Source organism: Calypte anna, chromosome 1, assembly GCF_003957555.1.
Source record: "Calypte anna isolate BGI_N300 chromosome 1, bCalAnn1_v1.p, whole genome shotgun sequence".
NCBI lineage: Eukaryota > Metazoa > Chordata > Aves > Apodiformes > Trochilidae > Calypte > Calypte anna.
In genome coordinates this window covers 121,031,895-121,058,248 of record NC_044244.1, presented here as the reverse complement: position 1 = coordinate 121,058,248, position 26,354 = coordinate 121,031,895, and the positions used below count along the sequence as shown (strand labels likewise).

The window sequence follows — 26,354 nt, the reverse complement described above, 5'->3', positions numbered from 1 at the left end:
TTCTGCTTGTCATAAGTCATTAGACCTGTGCTTGAGGAGTGTTAGATATTAATTAATACACAGATTACAAAAGAAAACAATGAATGATGCTTCCAGGATCTGAATTTCAACAAAGAGTTGGGATGAGGGCCACAGATGCTGTCAGCTCCCTGCTACGCCCCAGGCTGCCACAACAGCTTAGCAGTTGATAGGATTTGCAGAAGTGCACAAAGGCTGGTTGGTTTGGCTGATTAGCTTTTGCTTTCTGTTTCTTTTTGGGGTTTTTTTGGTCTGCAATTATGAAAATACTTTATGAATGTCTTTATCAGCCCTCTCACCCCTAGCAGTGTGTCAAGTCAGGTTCCCCTGTGAGTCAGGTCTGAGGGGAGCCTTGAAAACGCATGGCTACAGGCAGGGAACAGGGGAAGGGTGACATGGGCTGTTGTATCTATCAGCTCTCCAATGGAGATGTGGAAAGACTCTGGGAGCTGCCATGGCACTGAGGGTACAATAGTGGTTGCCTTCTTGTTTGTGCATGCTCCTTCTTGTCCTAGGCAGAGATCCAGAGCATTTGGCTCATGGGCTGAGAATATTAGCACCAGAATGAGGATTTCTGTTGATTGCTTAGTTCCAAAACTCATAATAGCTTAAGTCTGAGACCAGTTATTCTTTATTTTTTTAACAACCAAAGCTTTTCCACACTTCTCAGAAAAAACAGGAGATGATTTCATCTTCTGATAATTGCAAAATTTATTTTTAAGATGGGAGAGTGTCAAAAGCTGTAATCTTGCACGCCCCCTTTAATAGGTAACATCCTGATTAAAGTGGCCCTGAAAAATTAACAAGTATTCAAAGAAATCCAAACTGAATGTGAGCATGTAAGGCCACCATTATCCAGCCTGTGTGACTCATTAAAATGAAGGGCAAAGAGCACAGCAGAGTTGCATTAATCACTTGGTTCAGCTACAGGAAGAAAAGCTTTCATGTGATACTTCATTTACAAGATACCATATGCAGAATTAGCTGATAGTCTCATGAAGACTCTTAGGGATGCTGATGACAAAGAAGCATCCCACTTCTAAATAATTTTGGAAGCTTCTTTAGGGAAATATTGGTTTAGATTTTACATTTTTACTGATAATACTGAATAAATGTTCATACATTTATGCATGAAATACATGTTCAGATTTTTGTGGGTTTTTGTGCTGAAAATTAAAAGTTTCATTTCCTGCCTAATGGCTTCTTCCCTCTTGGATTTTAGAATATGACAAAAAGTCATGTAATTTTGAAAAGATAATTTCATGACCACATTTTGTAAGATGAAAAGACCCAAGAAACTATGACTGAGGTGGAGACACCTTTCTTAGAGGAAGGTTAGGGAAGGGAACAATCTAGATGGAGAAACAGACCATAAAGAGTATCAGGAGATAAAAAAGTAGCAGTGTTCCTGATGACAGGTGGTCCTACCAAGGTATTTTGGTGATTTTATCTATTCAAGGAATGACTGATTTGCAGATGATAAGTCAGTCTTGCATTTAGGTTGGGGGCTCCAAATTGTCTTTACACCAGGTAGCAAAAGTCTTATCTAATGGGTAATTTTGTCTGAGAGCAAAGCATGAGACAGGTAACTACACACATAAGTATGACTGTTATAAACTACTGTGCAAAAGAATGTACTTGGTCCAGAGCAAGACTTACTGGTGACAGCCATTGTAAATTTACAAGGATCTCAGAGCAGATGGTTAAAGCCCTAGGTCGTGTTATGCAAAGGTTTCACATCACTGTTCAGAAGTGAGGCAGCAGATGGAGAAAAACTCAGATGTGGTTGATACTACAAAATCCAAAACACAGAAGAAAAGAGACATGGTGCAGGAAAAAGTGATGTATTCGAAGTTTATGCTATAAAAGACAACATATGGAGCTTCATATGCTATGGCAAACACCATAAACTGAGGCATGGGCTGGCATTTGGAAAAATTCTAATACAGTTTTATTATTGTTGTTGTTTTTGTCTGGGGAGCTGTTTGAGAGACTTTCAGGAGCCAGCTGGGACTGATCATGTGCAGAGCTGTTTATGTTCAGCAGTGCAGACCCAAAAGACTTGTGGAGCAAGCATCTTCCAGGCTCTCTGGCTTGGAGGGGCTGATGGATTTCCTTGGGTAGAAATCACAGAAGGATTCCCAATCTGAAATTGCTGTATCTTGGCTGGAGAGTGTTTGGATTTGTCCACATACTGCCACTTTCACCTTCAACAAATCAATTGAAGGAGCTGTTTTAAGATCAGACAGCAAGTCCTTGTTGATGTGCTCCATGGCTTTTTGGTCAGTGTTGTCAACAAGCTTTCAGTTTGTTTCAACTGAGGTAGGGGGCCTGTGATGTCAAAATATAGGTTTTGATCACAGTTTTGCTGACAATAATGGGTTCTAGCTTCTAATATGCTTTTATTTAAAAGTAATTCTTAAATTTTCCTGAGCTTAATAAATTAAAAAAAATGCTCTAGTACATAGTCCTCAAAATTTTCAATGCTGCAACACATGCTAAACATTTAATTCACCCAGTGATATCAACAGTATTATTCTTATGCTTAGAGATACATACAACTGCAACTTCAAGACCTTATAATATCTATGGAATCATGCATAGATGGTGCTGGGATTGACTTCAACTAGTAAGTTGAAAAATATACAACCAGGTTCAAAAAATAATAAAAACTCAGCTCATCATCTTTCCTGGGTCAGCAACAATTGGCTGAACCTAGGCTTTCTGTTCAAGATTGAGGGCATTTTCATCTTTGCAATCATGGAAATAAAAGAATTACTCAGAGCAGGTTACAATTACCTTTTTAAACTTTCTGACCTACAGGAGACCATCAGCACCTCTCTCCATGATCATGTCCTACCATCATTCCTTTGTGTGTGTAACTGCAACATTTTTTCTCAAGTCTTACTATTCGACAGTCTCGTTAAGCTCAGCCTTGTTCTCTATTTGTATTTAGCTTTGCAAAATGCTTCTGCTATTTCAGACCTGAATAAGTATTTGTGTGCCTGAAAGCTTGCTTTCTCAATGATGTAAATCAACAAAATAAGAAGACTGCATGTCTTTTCAAAGGGATTGGTTCATCTGAACTGCTCCAAACTTTATAATGTACTCCAAACTTACATATATGTAACACAAAATATTTTAGAGTGAATTCTAAAGGATCTTTGTAGGGTGATTTTTTCTACCATACTGAATTACTGAATCTCAGAAGGATGTGTGCACAATACCTCTTCTCTGGCTTTAAGACCTGTGAATTATTCCAGTCAGTTAGATTTCTGTTTCAAGTTGCTAAGTTCATGTTGACAAGCGAACTTTGTTGACAGAATAATTGACAAAAACACAAGACACTAAATGAAGTATGATTTGGTATAACTGATATATTCTTAACCCTTCTCTGTCCCCTAAGCAACCTTCACTAAATCAGAGCTGCAACATTAAATACCTTGTATACTCTAGTTTCATGCTATCTATGAAATAGCAAAACCAGAAAGCTATGAATATCAGATAAGGAAATCTGGTTTTCTTTGGTTCTTTTCACCTACATAAAGTTTCTTTAGCACATTTCCCTTGTTGAATTTACAATTGCAGCATTCAAGCTCTGTGAAATAAATCAGATATCAAGAGGTCATATATCTATGTTTCCTTTGTGTACACAGTCTCTGCAAGCACTGCTGTTGACTTCCTACACTGTCATGGGGAAATTTTTGTATTTTATTTTGGTCATTCAAGGTAGTGCCTTAGATAATGAACACAAGGGCAGAGGTAAATAATGTCAACAAAAGCTGCCCAAAAGATTTACATAAACTGTCATTTGAGCTTCTGTAACGTGCAGATGCAACTGCTATGGATAATAGAAAAACCTGTCTTTTTAGCTGTCAACACATCTTGGCAATTTTACCCAGCCCTTTGGGTGCCCCTTCTGCTTCGGTTCTTTGACTGGTCTTGCCTTACTACCTTTCACAGGCAAACTTAATGGCTTTGATCATTCCTTTCTACTCACTTCACATATTCATTCTGACTCAACTTCTTCTCTGACTCACAGTCTGCTTCTATTTCCATAATCATGAGCACTTGTGAAACACCCTGCACTAACGTGAAGTGGCACAGACATCAAAATGTGTTATTCATACCTATGTGAGTAATGCCTCCTCATTCTTTGGTACATGTGTATTGACTTGATAGCTCCTTTATTTCCTACCTCTTTCCATTTAGTCCAACACTTGGTGAACCTTCTTCCCCAGTGGTGGGGATATTTCCTCTTTCATTCTTATGTCAGAAACCCCCTTAACATCTTCAGCCAACTTTTAAGGATTATCTGGACAAAGAGAAAAAAAAGTTTAGGAGTTCTGATAAACAATTAATCATCACAGGGAACCATATAATTAATTCTGCTGAAGATGGAGTAACTCCTGTTCTTACTAAACAAAAGCTTACTGAGAATTTCAGCAGGAACTGAAAAAGAGTATATTTAGATCAGATATTAGGAAGAAATTCTTTCCTGTGAGGATGATGAGGCATCCAGACTGGTCAGGGAAGTTGTGGCTGCCTCCTCCTTGGCAATGCTGAAAGCCAGACTGGATAGGGCTTGGAGTCTAGACGGAGGTGTCCCTGCTCATGGCAGGGAGATAGTAATTGGATGGTATTTAAGGTCCCTTCCAATCCAAACTATTCTGTGATTCTATGATAATTTGGAATTAGAAGTCATATGTGCATTTTTGGCCTTTCACAGAATGTCAGGTGTTGGAAAATGTTTCTAGAAATCATGTGTGGTAGAAATCAGACCAAAAATTACATATCTATCTGGAATTGGTTGGTTTGCTTAGGCTGTAGATCTGATGCATCTTGAGGTACACATTTCAGTGATAATAGATGCTACTGTTAAATTGAGGTCAGTAGCTGACCTGTGAGTGTTGCAACTGCTTGAAATACTGGGGCTTTGGGGTGAAGACTTCTGTGTATGGCAAATCTACTGGGTAGAGTATCCTCATTGACCTATCAATTTATCTGCTGTGTAAGATGTAAAATTGCAGGACAAAGTTTGAGAAAACTGTGTGAGATTCCTGAGATACCTCTAAAATCCACAAACCAAACATAAAGCGTTATAGGAAGGAATGTCCTTTTCTATATTCACACCTGTGAGCAGAGGGGGTCAAGAAACAAAAGAGAACTATGAAGTAACACTGACATTACCTATTACTTTAAACAGGGCACTAGGGTAACAACTTACCTGTTTGGTTTTGGTTTTAGTAGAATATTATTATATATAATTATGAAAAACATGGGGATTTCTACCTATAATAATACTCTACTAATACTACTTTTAAGGTAGATATTAATTGACAAGTGTGACCTTTTAGATACTTTCTAGCAGGTCATGGACATGGTGATTATTGTGCAGAGTTAACTCTACCTGGCACTCTCACTGGATATCCAGAAATCTGGCAACAACTCAATTCCTGGATGCTTAATGAGAAGAATAAGTTATCCTGTGTAATCTACAGTGTTGATACACAAAAGTGTCTTCATCATGTGCAATAATTCAGTTTTTTAGCACAGATGATATCCAGGTGGTGTCACTGAAATATTAACATGAATAAAAGATCTGATATTCAGCCTGTCTTGAAAATGGCATAGCTTGTGTCTCCCCAACTTCGGATGGAGAGGGACATAAATCTTCAAATGCAATTTTAAATGCTAAGTTAGTCAGAATAAGAGGAAAATCTGGAGTTGGACAGCATAATAAGTGCAGAGGTTTTATTATTTCAATCTTTTTGCTCTGTGCTATGTCACCAGGGACACATACATCATATGTTCTGAAGAGGCCTCCCTGTAGTCACCGCAGCATCATATTGAACACAGACTCCAGAAGCCTTGCTTGTAGGAGGGTTGAGTCCATTTGGAGACATTGGAGATGACACATCTGGTAAATGGGTGGGATGCTCTGACTTTTCAGCTTCAAGTGGGTGGATCACACGGTGTCACTCTTGGGTATAGTGATGGAGATGGGGGAAAGAAGCCCAGAAAGAACTTGATTGGGACAGAAGCTCACTACATCACTGTAATGTTGGAAAAGTGACATCGTAATGCAACTATTATAGCAAGATATGATTTTGGCTTTGTTACACTCCCTTCATTTATTGAAAACCATTTATTTTTTAGAAGTTTGGGTTGTTTGATTTATTTTTTTTTTTAACAATAATTAGCATCTAATGCAGTAGAGTACTTTGTCTTGCTCAAAACTAATACTAACCAGGAGATGATCACTCTTCTCTTTCCATTTTTTCCTACTGGAACGACCCTTCCAACCTGCTATTTGTCAAATCTATTTTCTTGTACAACAGCTGCACAATCTGTATAGACAGAAATTTTTGCTTTAAGACTACTGTTCTTTAAGCTTGCCATGCACTAGTAAATGACAGAAGCTTGCTTTTTCAGAAAACATTTTAAAGAACAGGCATCAGTGAAGAGAGATGCAATTAGTACTTCAGTACAATAGGCACTCTACCACACTTCCAAGTAAATGTCTGGATTATCTGAACAACCTGAAGATCAAAGTTTAAAACTTGCTGGGTTTTTTTAATGCAGGAAATTACATTTTGCAGGAGAACAATGCAAGACACAATCCTTGTAACAGAAGAAGTATGAAGCTCTTGATTATTCCAATTATCTTCTGACTCACTGAAACTTGTACACTCTCTGTGGATCTCCTAATCCACACAGTAAAAAGAGTAGAATTTATAGATATCTGGGTAATTGAACTGAACTCAAATACTTCATCTGGCTTCAGTAACATTTTTCACATTTCTTACTCTGGAGTTTCAATTTTCTTGTAGTGAAATCATCTTGCTGAAGAAAAAAAAAAACAAAAAAAAACCCCAACCAACAAAAAACCCCAACTGTGAGATCTAGGTCAAACCAATTCTCCTAACTGAGTTTTTTGCTGTGTAATAAGGTTGATATTTGAGTGCACAGGGCAAATTGGAGGGAGATGCTGGAGGGACCTTTGCATCCCCCTCATGTCCTGTCCCTAGGAACACCCAGGGACCTCAAGCTCTGGCTTCCCCAGATGTCTGTGTCCACTCCTGCACCCATGACCTCAGTGACACTGTTCCTCAGCCACCCTTCATGACACCAACCCACATCCTCATCCCTCATGCTCTCTCCTGTGTCCCTGATGCAGCTGCTGGGACTGGTCAGTGCTCAGCCACCCCACAGGGCTCTCATGTCCCTGCTTCCTGGAGCAAAGATTTCCATCTCAGAAGGGCTGTTTGCTTACAAATCCCTTTCAGGACACAGGTGCAGTGGGCTGACAGCTTTCCTGAGGGTTTTTAAATAACATTTAGTACAGGGTTTATACCACTGCAATCTTCTTTTGAACTCTGGGGTAGAGAGATCTCCATATAGTACATGTAAACTATTGGTCCGTGCTGTGTGTGGAGTGAAGGCTGAACCTCTGGTGAAGTGCTGGCAGTGGGAAGTGGGCTGGTTCCTGACATTAGCAGAGTATTGGTCATTTCTTCATCTTTCAGTATTTTTTAAATGTTTTATAATATGGTGCTAGTGACTTTGCACAGGAGTCTGTACCCATTTCCCAGAGGGACTTAATCGCTTGCATTTTACTCAGTGATGATGATCAAGTTTGAGTGACTGCATGGGCTGCAAATTTAAACCCTGTTGTCCTCTTACTGCATCTCTGATGTCTTTATGCTTTCTGTCTTCAAGACAAGCCTTCTTATGGGCAAGGTCACTGAAAAATTCACTGCTTTAAAAAGGATGAAATTATGTTTGCTATAAACGTGTTGCTGAACTGTGACATCAGTATTTGGGAGGATAGCTATTAGAGAAGAACAATGTAAGACATGATCTCAGTCAGTGAACAGCAGCTCAGAAAATGACCAGAAAACTTTTGTTTTAAGTGAAAACAAAACTTAACTTAAATCCGTGTCAGTACATAACAATTTAAAAAGGTTGATGCTGGCAGAAATTATTCATTGATACAGAAAACAACATTTGTGTTGAAATATCCTTAAAAATGATTAATGTAGTACTGAGATTCCTTAGTAAACTGGGGATTAGTAGAAAAGATTCCTGGACATTGCTCAAGCCTTTAGAGATAGATACTATTCATCATTAAAGAAAACACAGTTGCTCAAGAGCAGGGTGACATTTTGATTGAAAATGCCATTAAAGTAGAAGTTGGTGTGGCTTCCAACTCCCTTTTCGCAGTTTTCCCTGAGGGCATGCATTTAAATATGCATTGCTTTAGAAACTACTAACATTGCACAAGGCACATTACAGCTTTCCTTCCCAAATGAAGCACTTGAAAAGTATGTTTCATCTTCTGGAAACAGTCATCTCACACTATCATTGCCTACATTTGGCAATACATTTTGAAAGATGCTCTCTGAATATCATGCTATGTGGCTCTGAGGCTCAGGGCATGTTTATCACTGGACATTTCTGTCTCAAAGACACATTGGCTTGCTTCTTGTAATTTTACATTTTTTTGTTCCTATTACACTTTCAACAAAACCATTAATCAAGAGGAGGAAGAGTTCATTAATCTAGGAATTAATTCATGGGTAAGACTTGTAAGCTTGTAAGACTTGTAAGCTCCTAAATTGCTCAGTGTAGTAGACTTTCAAGATAATATCCAGAGGCAAGAAATCAGAGACCTGTCAAAATACATCTCTGATTACAGTTATAATTTTTTCATTTGAAAGAACATGGGAGAGATGTATGTTTTACAAACTGTATACTTATAAATCTGACCAGGGCTCTAGATTCCTTATTGTACAGCTCACATACTCCACTGAAGCCTTTGCATCCCAGGTACACTGCTTCCATTGTCTTTTAAATTCTTCTTTCCCTTCCACTTCACCTCTGCCCACTTCACCCACGAAAACAAGCATCACATTATATATGCGTATATTCCTCTACTGTTTCCTTACTACATTTCCTCTTTTCTGGCAGACATTCAGACTCAGAAGACTTGCTTTCATTGCTTTCCTATTTTGATCAGCTTGAAAAAAGAGATGGCTGAAAGAAGAATGGTCAACAAGCCAGATTCCAGATGATAAATAGACTAGATGCTGGCATGATGGAGCATCCAGCATTTTTTTTTACATACTGTACATTTTCTTTCTGACTGGTGCTTCATTATTTCAGAGAGAAGATTGCAAGGAGCTTTAGTATTAATGAAGCTCAGAAGCTGAATCTATTTGGATTGTGCTGCATCTGTTTTTGAAGTAAAAACTGAAGTCAGAATTTTAATAGGCAGTATATGGATATTTTTGAATCTACAGAATAGCATATATCACTTTTCAGTGCAACTGAATCAAAATTACTGTCACTATCTACAGTGACTGCTACAATTGTGGTCTTCTCTATTAGTCTGTTAAAGTTCAGGGAAAGCAACCACCAGCCAAAATAGAAAATTAAGGATTCAGTCTTAATGATAATGTAGGTCTGGCACAAATATAATTTGCTTTGCATATGCTGGAAGAAATCAATGCAAAAGAATAATGAAGAATTCAGTAGTGAAATAGTATTTGTCAGCTAATATTTGGTGCCAACACAGGAACTCTCATGATAAAATTGGAATTTACAAAGGAGGAAGAGAAGTATTTACCATAATAAGAAAGTCAAAAGTAGAAGAAAATAATCATTCATAAGAAGGTTAATTTCAGACTACTGAACTGAAAAAGAAAATGGGTTACAATGAATAGGTATGAGTAGCAGCAGACACCTTCCTCAAACACGTCAAAGATCACGTGCTGATGGAACACACACTATCCAATTAAGCAAGCCCACATAGTGAAGCAAAGAACCTTCATCCACTCTGAAAATGCTCTTCGTGAGCACTTATTTTCAGACAAAAAAAATGTGTGTACTCAGTTTACTCCTTCTGAAACCACGTTAACCTTGGTAATACATTTGAAGGTTTCAAATTAAATTTTTTCTCTGACCGATGGAGAGAGCTGTTGGTCACAAAATCTGACATAGTGTATTAATAGTGTATTAATGTTTATACAGTGTATTAATATTTTTCAGTGATCCTGTCATTACCCACAGATCTTGTGTAGACGTAGAATATTGCATACTTTGGTTTCTCTGGTAAAGAAGCAAAAAGGAAAAAAATGTTTCTCGTAGTTATTTTGTCCAATTGAACATTTTCTCTAACAGGCTTTTGAGAAATGGATAGAGGATGCACAGATCCTGAAGATCACCACACTTTGTCTTAGTTACATCCAACAGAGAAATTAATTCCTGAAGTGAGGGGAAGTTTCCAGGGTAATTGTCTTCAAATCAGCTGTTAGATTTGTAAAATTGAGGTTTCAATAGCCTACCAATATAACTAGAAAGAATTCTGAGTTACCCTAATCTGTTACCAGCACAGTGCAGGATAAATTCAGCAGTTTTGATGGGACTTACACTAATGATAAGTGAGAAAGAAATATTCTAAATTCCAAACACTTTTCTTTTATCTGATAAATGATCTATCAAGAGCTATTTCTGTTACTGATTAATGCGTTATTACTGAAACTGAACATTCCTGTGAATGTTTTTATATTTTATAATCTTGATAGTGTTTGTATCTTACCTTGACTACTATGTTGTGACCACAAAAGTGGTGTCCTAGGGAGATAGGTCCTTTTTAAAAAGTAGTCAGCTTTTGAAACACATTAAAAAGCCAGAAGAATGCCAGCTGAATCCTCAGCTTGTCAGGATTTGAAATTCCCCTGGGATTGAGCCTTCTCACTGACAGGCAGCTGCATTGTGTAGCCATCATTTGGAAAAGCTTCTCCAAAGCTCTGTGCCAAATGTGAGATGGTGATTTTAATATCAAAGCCAGAAATGCAAATCACAGTGTGTAGACATTCAGATAAAAGTAGTGGCACAGGCCTCAGCAATCTGAAAAACTAATGCAGTTTCCAAGAATAAATAACACACAGTTTGAGACAGTGAACCTGAAGTTCTTGGGTGAGGAGTGTAGGTAACCACTCGATATAGGTACAGAGAATCAGGTCAGTTCACTTCCAGCACTGGCTCCTCTGTCTCAGCCACCACCTCTGCCTTTGCTTATAAACTTTATTTTGGAACTTCTGATTGCAGGAAATGGGAAAACAGTAGTACTTTTTTCCAGGAGAAAATCTCCTTTGTATCCAATACAGACACATTGTCTTTCCTCAAGTGCTTTGCATATGATACAAGCAGAAGAGGTGACAAGAAAAGAGATGCTGTATTTGTTGCTGGGTAATTGTTTACTATTCTGTGAGTCTATGATTCCCTTAACAATCCCAAACTGGGAGTCACCTGGAGTGATAAATGACTGCGTTCACTCAGGGCTTGGTTTTGGACAGAAGGAAAGTTAGGAAGCCAGAAGAGAAAGGAATGTGAGATAAGGAAAATGGTGTCCTGGTCATGATTGTGGTGAAAAAAGGCAGAATTTACTATTTTTTCTCACTTAAAGAAAATGATTCTGTAGCAATACCTTTGAGGACCAAAAGAAACAAACAGAAAATACATAATAAACAAAAGCAGAAAATGTGTTCTCAGCCACATCGTCTTATACAGCTATCACAGAATCCTAGAATCATATGCATATAAATACAGTAAAAATAGAACCTTATTATTGTGAAAAGAGACAGTGCGGAGAAAATTTAAAAAACAATCAAACCTTATGAGAGACAGAGCTAAAAACACTCCTACAAAGTAACTCTAAAGGTGTAAGAGTAGATAAGAGCATAAATATTCCATAGCTCTTTCAGGAAATAGAGGGGGAAGTCTGTGTAAAAGTAATCAAAGTAGCCAGTGTTTCACAGCCACAGCTTCTTGAGTTGCTCTTTTTTTCCCCCACATGTACCTAAATTGCAAGGCAGCAGCATCTTTCCCTTGCCTGCACAACAGGCTGCTTCCAGATGGGTGGCTTGTGTAATGTTGTATGTGACACTGAGCTGAGGTCTCAGACTTGCAGAGGAAATACAAGAATAAACTGAGACCAAGAGAGGAGAGGAAGTGTGAGGGTAGCCAAGAACATCCGCTCCCTTGCTATCATCCTCAGCCCTTCATTACTTCGTGATCCTTATTAGAACTGACAGGGGCAAGAGACGGGGAAGTTTGATGGACTTCATTACACACTTCTAACTGCTTAAGCAATTCTTCTCTTCTTCCTATGCTAATAACACTATAACAGTGCAACTCTTCTACAAAATGAGGTATCTTTCCTGATACTGTTTGGTTAAGGCTGCTTCTTCTTATTTTCTTTCCTCTTATTTGTGCCCTTTTGCGTCCTTCGTGATTTCACTTCTCTTTTGTTCCTCACTCCTCTCTGTTACATCTTTGTCCATGGTGTATGATTTCAAAGTTTCTCCTCTGCTTTGCCTCTGTTGGAAGCCTCTCAGTGCAGGCAGGGAAGCATGGAAGAATGCTGTTGTGATTGCACCTTCATCTCCACCTTCTTCTCCACAGGGTGCAATGATGCTTTTTACTGTGAGCTGCTCAGCTGTGGTACTTTTGATGACTTCTCATTCCTTAGTCTAAAACCACTTCTGCATGAGCTGCCCTCTTGGCCATGCTCCCATATCCCTGTTTTCAACAGGAAGCACAGTACTTAAATGTCTGTGATGGGAAATCACAGAGAATCCTGTACAGCAATGCTTTCCTTCAGTCTCTGGTTCCTTGCTGACACATCTTGATCCATTCATAAAAAGCAAAACTGGAACACACAAATTCCATTGGGAGAGACAAAAAAAATACTTTTCCTGCATCCTGAATCTTTTGTTTGAGGGCTATCTCATCTCTCAATATCTCTCTGATGTTCAGATACAAGAGTTTGAAATTTCCCTTGATCTTAAACAGTGATTATATTCACTGTCTAAGCTACAGTAATAGAAGTTGTTATTTGCTGATACAAGGAAACATGTATTTAGCTGATTATATGTCAGGACATCTACAATATTTATAGTGTCCGTGCTTTCTAAGATCTCATCTCCATCATCTGAGTGTCTCAGATGCCACACTCAGTATTTATGACTGTGTTAAGACATATGCTTGTTCAAAAAAGTTTATCCTCTCTGTCTACTCAAGGCCTTCAGAAAAACTATAGTTTGCATTACTGCTGTGTTGCAGCATTATTTACCACAACTTATATGGAAATATTAATATTGTCAACACTGATTTTATGTACTTTTTCTAGATCTGCAAAATGATGCATCTTTTCTCCTGCTGAGATAATCTGTTTATCTAATTTGTCTGCCCTTATCAATCTAATAATCAGCTTTTAATTACCTTAATAAGACACATTTTACTGGAATTCAAGTGACATGAAATGAAGTGTATATTCAGGTGTGAACTGCCACAATTTTTATTATATACCATTTGATATAAATAAAGGCCTTGTCTTCCAAAGTGATCACTCATGTACCACTGGGTTTTGTCCTATCATCTGGTGCAATCAGACTGTGCCTTTGACATAAGATTTGTATTTGTGAGTTCCTAAACAGACAGGATGAAATCTCTGCCCTAAATGCCTATATTTAGCCTGGAGAAACTTGCAAGGATGAGGATGAGAGCTCCTCACTCATGTAAGCACCTCCTTTCAAATCAGTCTGACACCCAGGAAACCAGAATCTTTCAGGAGTAGGCAATTGGCTGTGATCAGCAATAATAGCAGCTTGCTTATTTATAGTACGTTTCATCCAGAACTCTCAACACAAACATGAAGTTAAAAATAAGGAAATACAGAATAAGAGAAAAGCATTGATTGAGTAGGGAAGGAGACGCCAGCCTGTGTCTGATGAGTGAGGGGCAGCCCTAATTAGAAATGTTCTTGCTTTTATTGTCAGTTCTGAAGAACTTTAATGGTCATCTAATGTATTTTTTATGGGATTAATATATTTTTTCAAAACCTCAGGAACATGTACAGCTGCTTTTCATTTCAATGGGAGTTGTAAAAGCTCACTCTAGATTTGTCCTTCAAATGTACTTAATTAATTATATAAAGAAGATAACCAGAAGGCCTAAAGTGGCTGAGACAAAGTTAGCACCAAACCACCTCTCCTCTTTTTATCCTAGGGGTAGTCATGAGTTGGCTCGATTATCACTTTGAATTCAACTAATTGCACAACTTCCTCGGTTTAAGTGGGCTGCAGTATGTTCAGAATATTACAGCATCTTGTGTCCCACTTTCGTGCCTTCTGCAATGATACTTGGCCTACACAGTGATGGGGTGGCAGTGGCACCACCACAGCTATTTTGGCATTAGCTCATAACAGGCAAATGGTAACAGAATGTTTGTGGCAGCTTCACAACTTCTTTGAACCACTTTTATCCTGGTACATGAAAGTAGCCTGAATTTTCAACTCACAGAGAAAGTACTAAACCATTCTCTGCCTCACATTTTACAGACATTGCATAATTCTCTGGCATCTGGCCACAAAAACTCTCCTTTGAAGAAAAGCTTTGTAGAATGACAACATTAAAAAAAAGGGCTTATGGGACTTGAAGTGACCAAGCAAGCCTCTCTGTAGCCCCCTAAAATTGCCCCAGCAATAAATGCTGGGATAATTATTGTTTTATAGTTATGGAGAGCTTTGTAAATTTTCCATGATAGAAATGAAGACAGCGTCCCTGCCCCAAATAACTCACTTCAGTTGCAACGCCATGAAGGAGGGTGGGTAACAAACCAGAATAGAACAAGGAGATTTTGAGAGGAAGCACACACTAATTTTAACAAAGTCACACATGTACTGAGGAAGTAATCTTCAGAAGAACATCTAGTTTCTTAGCAAAAGGCCTGGCATAGCAGGGGACAGAGAGAAGGAACTGTTTTTTAGGAAAACTGTAGAAGCAGAGTTCTTTTTTTTTTTTTTTTTTTTTTTTTTTTTAGTTGGCAATTTTCTCTAGGGCTTGAAGGAAAAGTGGAACAATGGGCAATGTGGAAAAATGTGGCTGAGCAGAGCAGGACACCATCTGGTACAGGATGTACTGAGCATGGGGCAGAGCATAGGAGGATCAGACTGATAGGGGAGCAGCAGCTGCAGGTAGGTGCCTGTGTCTTCCTGTAGTGGCAGCAGCACTGCCTGGGGCACTCCCAGCTTCTAGGATTTCCAGGGATATCAGGAACAGACTAAATGGCATGGAAGGCCAAAGAAGTCATTAAGACTTTGGGATTATTACACTGAGAGGTTGGAGGAAGTCATGAGACATGGGGGGCGAAGGGTACTGCAGAGAGGAAAGAAAATAAGGGTACCACAGTAGCATGTCACTGATCATGTGGTATCTTCCAGTCCAGTTGGGCATATGGGCCTAGCTGTCCAAACCTGACCCTGTTTTTCCTACTTTTTCTGCTCTTGTGGGATTTGCCTTCATATTCTTCCTTCCTCTTGCTTTTGAAGTACTGCTGCAAGAGAGCAAGACATCTTCCTGACTTACCTTTTTTCTGCCTAATTCTCTGTCTGCAAACCTCACCTGAAAAATTCTCTCTGTTCTTTACCCCACAACTTAATTTTTAAATAATCTCTTGTAATTTTTTCAATAATATTTTCCTATCAAGCTCACTGAAAAACATTTTCAAGAAGCAATACAGAAAATACAGCATTTTGTTTCATCTAGTCTTTACTCAATAGATTCTGATTTCCATTTGCTAGGAAGCATCTGTCTCAGAAGATTGATGCTTGATATGTAATAGTCAAGAGACATAGAACAACATGTATTTGCAGTAAGCCAAATCACAATACTCTTCATGCTCAGAAGGAATAGTATCTCTCTTCATACAGCAATATTAGCTGCTTTTTCAAACTTCACATCAGTCATCTCTCCTTGAAAAGAGTTACTTTGTTACACATATCCCACTCTGCTCGATTTTCAGAGCCTGTGATACTTGTTTGCTCTTTTTGGTACAAATTCACTTCCTACTCCTTTGTCCCATGCACCGGAGAAAAAATGCATGGAGTTATTTCCCCGGAGATGACAAAAAGCTGCACATGTAACAAAACTGGTTATTGCACTGTAAGCTAACTCGAATACCCTTTTCATGATGGAAATGTCGGACAGAAATAATTGTAGAAGAGTGCTGTGGTTAATGGTAGATTAGCAAGACAGACTCTGAGCTGAACTAGCCATGACCTCTTCTCTAGGATGGCAGAGCTGGCAAGATGTCAAAGCCCATTATCGGCGCTGGTACACAAGAGGGAGATACCAAAGCAGACAGACGCTCCCCGTAATTCATCCTCTAAACTATAGTATTGATTGCTATCAAAATCCTCTCCCTTTCTCTATGTCTAGTCTGCATAGGGTGAAGTTGCATTGAGCGACCCCAGGCACTCAAATTACAAGAAGATTGTAATATTGACAAAAAAGCCATTTTTGGCTTTTTACCCTAGCTATAATTACGATAAAAATCCCATGGGTTAGGATCTGTAGCCCAGTAAGTAGATCATGGACTCAGACACTGAAAGGGATAAATTCCTATACATGTGGGCAAATTTTCAGAAGAGTCTGAACTCTTCTGGCAGGTGCCTCTGCTTTTGCTCAGTCCTATGTCTAGATTCCTATGTCTAGGCCCAGTTTTTCTGATTCTCAAGCACTTGAGATTTCCACTGATCTCTCTCAGAGCTAGGAGCAAGCAGCAGTTCTGAAAAATCTATCCTGTGGTAAAATCTTGATCTGCTGTAGTTAAAGAGAGCTTTTCCAAGATTTCATCTGATGCACTCAGGAATGAAGTGATAAAAACGAGATGAATGCATTTCTTGGTGAGTAAAATGATGAAAACATTTAGCCACTTCTGTAAAATGTATTACAGCCTGTGAAAAGCAGCATCTGGGTGATTATTAAAAAAAATTCCGTTTGTAGGATCAGTGAAATCTCCAAAAGCTCTAAGTAGGGTTTCCTAAAATTTCAATTTCTTTTGTATGCCTTTCCTTGAGATTTCAGTTACCTCCCTTGAAAGAAATGTTAGGAGTTAAGATTTTTTTTTTCTTTTTTGCTATTTACATAAGTAAAAGGGGAGGATACTGAATTAGGAGCCAATGGAAGCCAATCTGGTAGCTCTATCCTTGAGTCCTCTGTAAATAGGCATTTTCTTGTATCATGTTCACACCACAGAAAAAAATTAATATGATTTTGTTTTCATGAGTTTATGTGGATTAACTGTTACCTCATCCCTCCTATATACTGCATCCATAGACAAGAGTTGTTTTTCAGGAGAAGTGCTCAGCACTCTGGGGAAGATTTACAAGGTGGACTCAGGAGGCAGAGCTCTGCCTCTCCCTGCAGTCACTCTCTGTCTTTTGATCAGAGCTCATTGGGGATGGGGAGCTGTGTGGCAGCAGCATAACCAGGATGGCTGCTCCCCAGAGTCTGTAGCTCCATCCAGCCCAGGGTTTCCCCCTGGGTCCCCTGCCACTTGCAGTCTGGTTGATGTCTCACACTTCTGTTTCTCAGCTGGGTATAGATGCTGACTGACAGGAGAGGACAGCAATGCTGCTACAGCAGCTTCCCTGATGCAGGGCGTTGTGCTGCAGCACTGTCTGGAGTTGAACATCACCACCAATTGCTATGGCTTGCTGCTGGTGTGAAGCTTGTAATTGCACTCAGGCTGGCCCCTATGGCTCACAGCATCTACCAAAAGGGCTAAAACAAACACTGTTGAATCTGACATCTAATGACAGAAATTATTTATCATTTATATCCAATGCCAGAATTTAAATTTTTAACTCTGAGTCAGCTAACTTCCTAAGATTAAAAATATTTACAGGGGAAGAGGAAGACCTATGAACAACTTCTCTACATAACATGGAGGAATACATTTCAGATAAAAGTATTGCATTAACACTGGTGTGGGTCCTAAGAAATTACAAAAGAATGCAGCTCAATGAATTTTTCTGAATGAGTAGATAAATAATAGCATTTTTGAGGTACATCATTTGCATTCAATAATAGCTAGAAAATTCCTCAGTGAAAATCACCAGTGAGAATCCAAGGGTGGAAAGATGTTCAGAAGACAGGTTTCTGGAGATGGGGTTTCCACAGCTGTGACCTAATTTAAGAAGAGATGAATTGTACTGAAGAAATCTCTGGTTTTAGTCGACGAGCTGAAAAAGGGGCCAGAGGTGAGTATTCAGCTGGGGAAATCCACATTCTACCACTGAGCACAGTTGAATATTACCTTCATACTTTAACAGTTTATCATTGCAATCACCTTACTCTTTATATTTTTCATTATACTAGGTTAGCCTCCATCTCCCTGTCAGATTTCTTATGGCATTTGGCAGGGCTTTATACTGAATTCTAGTGCTTTATAGGTAGATTTAGATTGAATATTGGAAAGAAATTCTTCACTATGAGGGTAGTGAGACACTGGCACAGGTTGCCCAGGGAAGCTGTGGATGCCCCATTCCAGTGTTCAAGGCCAGGTTGGATGGGTCTTCAAGCAGCCTGGTCAGGTGGGAGGTGTCCCTGCCCATGGCAGGAGGGTTGGAATGAGATCATCTTTGAGGTCCATTCCAACCCAAACCGTTCCATGACTCTATGATATCTCAGAGCACTGATAGCTCCTGGAAGTATATAAGGGACTTGACTAAGTCTCCCGTTCTTCAGTTGGCAAACCGTACTGGATGTTTGTATTAAGTGCTAGATTAGCAATTAACAATTAGATAATTAGATTAATGATGTTCTGTCCTTTTTATCACCGACTGTTCTTAAAAAAATCCTTTAATGTCTTCTTCCTTGGTTCAAACTACAGGAGCAGTAGCTGTACTCCTTTGCCACTTCTGAGGACATGGGTCTTCCCAGTGGAGCTGTAATGAAGAGGATTAATCTAGACCTTAGAAAGGTCCAGAATAAAAGCTCATGTTGTTGCTGTCTCCAATACACAGTCATTTCTCCTGAGGTAAGTAGTAATATTCTCAATATACTATATCTTAATATCTCATGTATCTTATCTATCTTACATATCTTTCCTATTTTATCGCTTTGTTACTCTTACTCAGTATTTAATCCAAGCAGGAGTCAGAAGAATGCTTTGAAGACTAATTGGAGATGAAAGTATATAATCCTTTTTTTTAAAAAAAAAAACGAACAACAAACCAAAACATTTCTACTGGCTGTGTTTTCTGAATATTTCCTTGGGAGAGAAAAAAGTATGTTTATAAGCTAGGTTTTCAGAGTAGTTCAGTTGCTTAAGGGTACTAACCAGTGCACATAATTTGCAGTAACATTCTGAAGATTTAGAACAAGCTGCTCCCTGGATATTTGTGCTCTGGTGAATATTGCATAGACGAAAATGAATTAGATTTTTTAAAAGATATTTTGTATATCTTAGTGCAGAATTTTCCCTATATAATACTGGCTACAAAACAGATCTCACAGGTAACTTAACTGTCAAGTGTCTCAAGATTATATTAGATACTTCAGTGGTCTGTTTTGAGAACACTGCTTTTTTAGAAATTTAGCTTTTATCATTGACTTGTGGAGGGAACAGTCTAAAAGCTCTAAGTGCATGATCCCTGCCAGGCATGACACTTGAGTGCTGGGAAGGGTGATTTTGGGTGGTAGGATGGTGAGTAAGAGGAAAAAGAAGCTGAACTACGTATATCCATTATAAGCTTGGTCTCTCTGTGGAAAGCATGATGCTATAGAAATGATGCAAGGAAATGGGATGCTTGAAGCAGAAATAAATCATTCCAAGGGAAGATCAGTCCTGTTAAAACTTTCTGATAACAACTGTGGTGGCATTACTGTATTCTGGAGCTAGAGCAATGCAAAAATGAGTGTCAGGGCTTATGAAATATCTCTATACTTGGGCCACTTGCTGCACAGCATAGAGCACAAAGGAAGCTGAATTGTCCCTGTATGGGGAATACCAAAGATGTTACCCTGTAAATCTCTGCAAAGCCCAGTCCTTCATCACTCCAGGTTTGAGGTCTGTAAAGAATGTGGTTTCTGGATTTTTAGTTCATCAGGAAAATTATGTGGTTGCAGCCCAGTGAGATCTGAGGGGAAAAAGTGGGATTCTTCGCACCTAATTTATGATGTTTCTACTTCTGACGTAGATAATCTGCTCCACTCCCTGAGTCAATGAGGAGGAATAAACACTTTTAGGACATGAGTCATCTGATGCATTTTAGACATTTACATTAGAGTTGGATCACTTCCACTGTAGCACTGCCTATTTCCTCTCTATTTGATTATAGAGGGAATTTGGCTCAGAAATAGATGTCACCATCTAAAGTTAGATGAAATGAATCCCACACAGACAGCCTGTTGTAGAGATGATAGCTGAATGGGGGATTCAAGCATGCCTTTTTTGGATAGTGTTCTGAGGAGGAAGCCTAGAAAAGGACTGGGAAGGGGGAGATGGCCATGTTCTAGAAAAATTTATGTAAGGGACAGAGAATGGAAAACATGAAACTGGAAAGAGCTGGAAAAGGGGACAAATACATCTTAGATGATGGCATCTGATAACAAATTATTCAGAACAATCTAATCTGAAGCTGACTGCAAAGAGCTGTAGCAGAATCTCATAATACTGAGTAACTGGATAATAAATGTACAAATGAAAATTAATGCTCATAAGTGTAAAGTAATGCAAATGGACTAAAAATAACTCAAGCAATTCATACATACCAACAGGGTGTAAAGTAGCTATAGAATGACTAGCTAGATTTCTGGAAACAGCTCAGGGTCCATGGGAGGTCAAAAGAATATATGAAACAACAGGAATTATTGAGAAAGCAGAGGGGTGAAGCCAGAAAATAATCTCATGTCACTGCATAAATTCATGATGCTCCCACAGCTTGGATGAGTGTACAGTTGTTTCCCAGTAGCCTCAAGGCAGGTATAGGAGAACTAGAGATGAGATAGAGAATGGATGCAAGGTGATCAAAGACATACAATAGCAAGACAGACTTCAGCTCTCTAGTCTGGAAAAGAGATGGATGAGAAAGTAATATGATAATAGCCTGTAAAAGTATAAATGGTTTAGAGAAGGTGAGTAGAGAAACATGCAATATTTTGTCCTTGACTTTGAAGGGAAATCCAATGAAATCCTCAACACTAGGTTTAAAAAAACTGAAAGGAAGCGCTTTTTGAAATTACTAGCGCACTATTTGAAATCAATCCCAGTACTGCTTGAAAAAGAAGGCCAGATGGATAAAAAAATAGATATTAGATTAAAAAAAAATATCCAGTTATTGGTGTGAAACATTTTGATCCCATACAAATTCCTGAATAATCAGCTTCTAAGCAGCTAGCTGCTGAAAAATAGAATTTATTTTATCACTGCACACTTCTGTTGTATCTGTATACTTCCATTTCTTACACACTTCCCTGAAATACCACAGTGCTGTTGAGTCCATGTTCTGATCTAAACTGGCATTTAGCTTCATGGACTGGGGCAGTTCATGTGTTCATATGTCTGAAAAGAGCCTGACAATGACAAAGGCAGCCTACATAATGGAAGAAGTCTGAGCTGAGTAGTGGACCATGGCTGACACCCTTGGATAGGTGCCTGACATATTGAATGACAGAGACCTTCCCTGAGAGGCCACCAAGATACTATAATGTACATTTCCATCCCAGGAAAACCTGTTAGATTTGAGTCAAAGGTGGTAATTTATTGGTAATTTATTTTCTTTACCCTTCAGCATTACTGTAAAGGAAGAGATACTTGGTTTAGTTGTGATATATTGTGGGTAAGGTGGCCCTGATTAAGTAGCATATCAAAAAACACTGGACTTGGTTGAAATGATGTGTACTTTGAGCACCAAGATCTTTGAGCCCCATGGGCTCTTGGTGGTTTAATGCAAAGCAACTGAAGGATTCTTTCCTGAGGTCTGCAAGATGGACTCTGCCTTCCTCTCTCTGCCCTCCCACAGTCACTATGTATAGCTCTGGACATTTAAAGGCTGAAGTAAATACATTGGACTCAGAGTTATTTCTTTCCTAGAGGTGTAGTGTGTTAAAAACTAATGTAAGAAACACCAGAAATCTCACAGGAGCAACACAGGTTTTTAATAGGATACCAAGGATCTGGATCCATGGTAGTTTCAGGGGTGTTCAAGCATAACTGCAAGTTTTCTCCCTAATTGTGGAGGGTGAGACAGTGGAAAGGCAGCAGATCCAACTGAGCTGCTTATTCCACAAATGTTGTTTACATCTTAATGATACATCTTAACAATGTGATTAATTAAAATATCTCAATTCTTCTTTTGTTTACATTTTTGTCTACCCAGCCATGGATTTTTCTTTGCCTGATATTAGTATGCAGAGCAAGAACTAAGCCTTAAGCAATTCTTACTGCATTCAGGAAATCAATTTGTTTTCGTAAAACAAAATGGACATATGGTTTCAGGCAGCTGCACTTGAGTGTGACTGGTAATAGTCATGACATTACCAAGGTGTCAACAAATGTTCTTACTGGCTGTGTTATTTTGAAGGGAATAGAAATTGAAAAATTCTGAACAGAATTAAAAACTGTCATACTGAGTCTACTGAATGATGGCTGGATTCAGTAGGGTTTGAGACTGGACCCAAAGGGTCACTCTATGTTGAAAAGTAAGATGAAAAATAAGAAAAGGATAAAAAGGTGTCATGATACTTAATCAAAATCCATTTATCTGTTCAGAATCACATCTGCAATCTCCAGTGATGCCTATTCTTCCACAAGTTGCTGTCCTTCCCATCATTGCCTCCTTCCATTGACACTCACCAGACGAAGGGGGGGGGTGGGTGTGCTTCTGCAACATCTAATGCCTACAGCCCTGTTCACTCAATTCCTGTTCCAAAGCTTTCAAAACCTCTCTTCCTGATGGTGAAGCCACCCACCTGGACTTTTAGATTCTTGGTGAGTTTTTCAAGACTGGATTAAACCAATTTGAATTTATAATTTATTTCAAAGTAGGGCAGATCTGCCTTGGCAGCCTGTGGGATGTGATAAACATGGAATTCCAGCAGCAGTGAGTGTCATTTCAGGAAGCAGACAAATACTTTAAAGTTATCCTTTTCTTTCACAATTTCATTTTTGGCAGAGTAATAGATTTCTGCTCACAGTGAATGCCTGTCAATGCCATGTAACACTACTTTAGTCTTGTTCAGTGGTAAGGTTAAACCTTTTCTTTTGTAACCCTAACCTAAGAAAAGTGACAGGTACTTATTGAGTCTTACATCTACACTGCAACTTCAGCCATTACACACATCAGCAGAGTAGGAATCAAGCCCCATCCATCATCCAGGAAAGACTGGTGGGATGGAGACAGAATTCTGGTGCAAAATCTTTCTGAGCATTAGCAAGTTGTCAGTTCTTGCCTTCCAGTGTACCATAAGCAAATCTGCATCTGTTACATGGCCATTTTACCAGTATAACTTAGCACAGAAGAAAATGCAATGAAAACAAGAACTTTTCCTTGGGGATACCAGACAACTTCATTATAAGAAACAGAGTTTTGCAGTTGTCTTGACAGACTTTATCCTGAGAAAGTAAATTTCTGTTGTCTGACCTACATTCTGATTTAAGTCCCAAACTCCAGAGCGAAACCCAAACACTTTGATGCCTGTCTTCTGCTCTTCATGAGTCAACAAACTGTATATATAAAATCTCCTGCTGCTTCTAGGATTTTCTTCCTGTCATGGATGGACTAACACTTCAGAAAGCTCAAAACCCCTTCACTGAATTCAGTGCTGATATCACAAGGGTACTTCAGATACTGAGGTTAATTCACCTAAAATCAGTTCCTGTATTTCTAAAAAGTGCTACATAAGTGAAACATCGCAAATGCACATAATTCTAAATAAATTTCTCCTTTAAGGATTTAATGGTACTGCTAACAGACAATATCTGATAATAAAAATTTCAAAAGAATGTTTTCTATTATCTTACTTGGTTTTAATGACTGTAATCTATGATCCTCCTAATTTTCCAGTGGCTTTACCATTCAGTAATGGAAACAAAGGATCATTTAGGCTGTAAAGAAACTTTAAGATCATCACGTCCAACTGTTAACCACTGAGTCCACCACTAAGCCATATACCTAAGCACCACATCTACAAGTCTTTCAAATACCACCAGGGATGGTGGCTCTACCACTTCCCTGCGCAGCCTCTTTCAGTGCCTGACAGCACTTTCAGTGAAGAATTTTTTCCTAATATCCAATCTAATCCTCCCATGGCATAACTTGGAGCCATTTCTTCTTGGTCTATCGCCAGTTATGCCAGAGAAGAGATCAACCCCCATCTTGCTACAACCTCCTTTCAGGCAGTTGTAGAGAGCTACAAGATCTGCCCTCAGCCTCGTGATCTCCAGGCTAAACAACCCCAGTTCCTCCAGCTGCTATTGATAAGATTTGTTCCCCAGACCCTTCACCAGCTTTCCTGCCCTTCTCTGAACTTGCTCCAGCACCTCAATGTCTTTCTTGCAGTGAGGGGTCCAAAACTGAGCACAGGATTTGAGGTGCAGGGGAACAATCACTTCCCTACTCCTGCTGGCCATGCTGTTTCTGATATGAGCCAGGATGTTGTTGGATTTCTTGGCTCATATTCAGCCAGCTGTCAACCAACACTCTCAGGTCCCTTTTTCTGTGCAGCTTTTCAGTCACTCTTCCCCAAGCCTGCAGCATTGCCTGCAGTTGTGATCCAAGTGCAGGACCCAGCACTTGGCCTTGTTGAACCTCATAGAATTGGCCTTGGCTGATGGTTGCAACCTGTCCACATCCATCTGTTAGAGCCTTCCTACCCTCAAGCAAATCAACACTCCCACCCAACCTGGTGTAATCTGCAAATTTACTGAGGAGGCACTAGATCCCCTCATCCAGATCACCGATGAAGATATTAAAGAGGACTGGTCCCAACACTGAGCCCTTGGGAACACCACCAACTGGATTTAACTCCATTCCCCACAGCTCTTTTGGCCTGGCCATCCAGTCAGTTTTTCACCCAGCAAAGCATACACCCATCCAAGACATGAGCAGTCATTTTCCCTAGGATAATGCTACAGCAACTTGTGTCAAAGGCTTTACTAAAGTCTAGGTAGACAACATCCACAGCCTTTCCCTCATCGACTAAGCAGGCCAATGATTTTGATTTAAGGTCTTTATATATTTAGGTGCCAGGATAGAAAGCCAGGGGCCATCCCACCTGCAGTTGTCTAGGGAAGAGTGTTTGCTCTAAATATAAAGCAGAAATGAAGTAAATGAACAAAAACAGACCTCTGGGCACTTGCAGTCAGCCTGAATTAAGAATGGCAGCACTGACAAATCTGCTGCATTGTAGCCAGGTCCTCTGCTTCCACCAGTGGTTATCAGCTTCTATTCAGTGCCAAAAGCCATCATCTTATACTTGGACTTCCAATACATAATGCCTCCCAACACAGCTTTTAGCTAAACAGAACATAAATGTTCGATTATGATAACACTAAATTATAATAAAAATATTTTATTTGAAATTTATTTATAAATTATAATCTGTTAAATCTCAGCCACACTCTGTTCAACTTTGATGGCTGATCCAACTTGCAAATTGGTTCAGATGTCACAGCGTAGCTGAAAAAATAGGAGGCTTAGCTCAGCTCCTTATTTTTGAAGCTGCTATGTCATCTTCATGCCTAGATCAGGGCCTTTATGTTTGCAGAATATCAAAACTGAAGTGAAGTTAGGATTTCAATGCCACCTTCTGCCATGTGTTTTATTGACACCAGCAATCACAGGTGCACCTGGAATACAGGGTAGTTCATTCAGCCTGGCAAACTGCTTCACCTCCCCTTATCATCACCTAAACTGCAGGAAGTGAAATTCAATGGTTTGTTTATGCTTTATGTATAACACAGCCCCCTGTGTGGGCACATCAGTGTCTGCTACTGCTACCTCTGGAATTAATTGCTTATCTAGGGAAAGGTGGCAATCCTTATGCTTTCAGTACACAAGGACCTGCATTTGCTCTCTTCAGGCAACTGTGGGAATTGTTGCACAAGTAAAATTGCACTTCCGAACAGATGTTCAGATCTACTGGAGATGAGTACCAAGGCCCTTTTGAAATCTTTTTGTGTAAATCTATCTCTGTATTGCCCAAATTGCATTTCAAACATGGTCCTATGCAAGCCTGAGCTCTCCAAGATACATCTCTCTGAAGGCTTATTGCTTTCTGAAAATGGAGAACTCTACAGCTGAAGGTCAACATACATTTCAGGTACTCCTTCATGACAGAAAATGGGTTCTATCTGCTACTCAGTCTCTTTTTCTCTGGCTGCTCACTCCAGCATTACTTCTCATCCAGGCAAGCAGTCAATTGCATCAGGGACCTGGTATGACTGAAAATAGCCAATTAATTTTACTTTTTCTATCTGA

At 39.2% G+C, this 26,354-nt stretch overlaps 1 long non-coding RNA gene across 1 annotated transcript in view; it reads left to right on the top strand.

Moving 5' to 3' along the window:
- LOC115598994 overlaps positions 1-22,721 on the top strand; it is an 81,464-nt gene extending 58,743 nt beyond the window's left edge. The window contains exons 2-3 of the long non-coding RNA XR_003988063.1: positions 18,764-18,910; positions 22,646-22,721. This is a non-coding gene — a long non-coding RNA (uncharacterized LOC115598994). The remainder of the gene's footprint in view (positions 1-18,763; positions 18,911-22,645) is intronic.
- Positions 22,722-26,354: the final 3,633 nt, after the last annotated feature.